Genomic DNA, 2,106 nt, shown 5'->3' on the forward strand with positions numbered 1-2,106 from the left:
AACAAAAAGTAAGAGATCATTGAAAGAAATTTCTGCAATCGAGTAGATTTTAGATCGTGGTGTCAATAAATATCGTTCATAACGCGAGATTTGATCGGAAATAGGATATTTCGTAGTATATATCGGTTGTACGAGAAATTATAGGTGGAACATAAGTTGTTGTAGGATGATAAACTTGCTAGGATAATTTGTTTCTCGATTTGCACACGGTATTCGATTTCTCTAAGTTGGAAAACGAGAAATTTTGAGAATAATTGGTAGAAACGTTGAGAGAGAGAGAGAGAGAGAGAAAGAGAGAGAGAGAGAACTAGTGAGAGTCTTCTCGAGGTTTCGCTTAATTGCCAGAGGAAGTATATGGATTTGCGAACATTTCGATATACGATGTAATAGAAGTTGAGTGTTTCGAGGTTGGTAATAGAAGGTGGTATCGTTAAATTTGATTGGAAACCAAATTAATTAACCTCATGAAACAAAAACAAAAATCTAGAAAATTCATTATAAAAATTCATTCAAATAATACATTATCGTGTATCGTTTTACAAATTTTCCAAATATAATTAACTTCGCGAAGTGAAAGATAAAGTAAATTGATTATAAAAATTCAATCAAACAATGGAAAACAATTCATACGATAAAATTTTTGTCAATTCTCGAAATGAGTTCTGTGAACAGCTCAAAATATGTTCGAAGTAAAAATAATTCTGTAATCTTCTCTCGTTTAAGATAATGTGTGTAGAATATACACAATATACAAGTATAGTAAATATGTATTATATATTCAAGTATTATGTATTAGAACGATCCTATCGATTACTCGATATTTATTTTATCATCATAATGACTAAAGTAATTTATGATAGCCCTTATTATCTTCCACCATAACCATAACCTCTATTACAATTTCATTCCTTGTATTACAGATTCTCTCAAAATAATATTTAATAATAATAATTATAGAAAGGATTTAATCCTACAAGTAAAACTACTCTAAAATAGCTAATTTAAAACTTCGTTTATAGTTATGTGTGTGCAGGAATTCCGTTAGACGATAGTGGTGCATTTCTCGGCCACTAATTCCTTCAAACTCGACCCTTACCCCCATACCCTTCTCCCCCCCCCCTTAGTTCTCACTTTCAACGAGTCGCACAACGAACAGTCTAATTACTTTTCGGCGTAAGTACGTTAATTACGTGACTGGACGAGTGAAAATGTTTCTTGCATTTCTCTTCTGCAACCTGGAAGATAGAGAAATGAAAGTAGAAATGAAGAAAGTATAAGAAAGTAAGCATGAAAAGTAGTAGGAAAGAAAGAAAATCAGAGAGAATGCGAGTAGTTGAAATACGATTTCATTTCGTGCTTTGATTGAAGTATATAGAAAATCTTGAACGTTTCCTTAAGGGGGTTACATGGGTTTGGGGATTTCAATAAAATTATTTTTTTTCTTTTTCTTTTTAAATTCTACAACTTATTTAGAATATTGTATTTAATTTTGAAGTCGATAGGTATAATAGTTTAAAAGATAGAGCCTTTGGAAGTTCCCATCTTCAATGGTTCTTTTATCAACACTCAAATCTTTAACCCTTCTTTGCATGATTTTTTCTTTTCTTTTAAAATAAATCAGGGTGATGCAATTAATGCTCTAGATCAGGGCTTCTTAAATTTTTGTCATTCACGACCCCATTTATGATTGCGAGTTTCTTGACAACCCCATACAAATATTACTGCTGTCGGTGGAGATAGCTCAAAACCTTCAACAAATGCACGTTTCTAGACGCTGCAAGTCCACTGTATTCCGCCAATTCTAGTGATGTTATAAAATGGTATATATAAATATTTGACATTAAAATCTCTCGCGACCCCAGAATTTTGCTACGCGACCCCGTTTGGGGTCGCGATCCATAGTTTAAGAAGCCCTGCTCTAGATTAAAGGAAAAATATTGAAAAAAATCCTAGTGCTATTTTTTGACAACTGCGTTTTGTTGTACGCAATAGTCGCTTAAAAAGTTGCCAGCAACAACAAATGTACAGTACAAGGGTTTTGAGTACCTTTTTTTCTTGACTAAATATTATGATTGAAATTTCCATCATCATGCAAAGAAGGGTTAA

This window comes from Polistes canadensis, unplaced genomic scaffold (genome assembly GCF_001313835.1).
Source record: "Polistes canadensis isolate GaletaPanama2010 unplaced genomic scaffold, ASM131383v1 scaffold_315, whole genome shotgun sequence".
Taxonomy (NCBI): Eukaryota; Metazoa; Arthropoda; class Insecta; order Hymenoptera; family Vespidae; genus Polistes; species Polistes canadensis.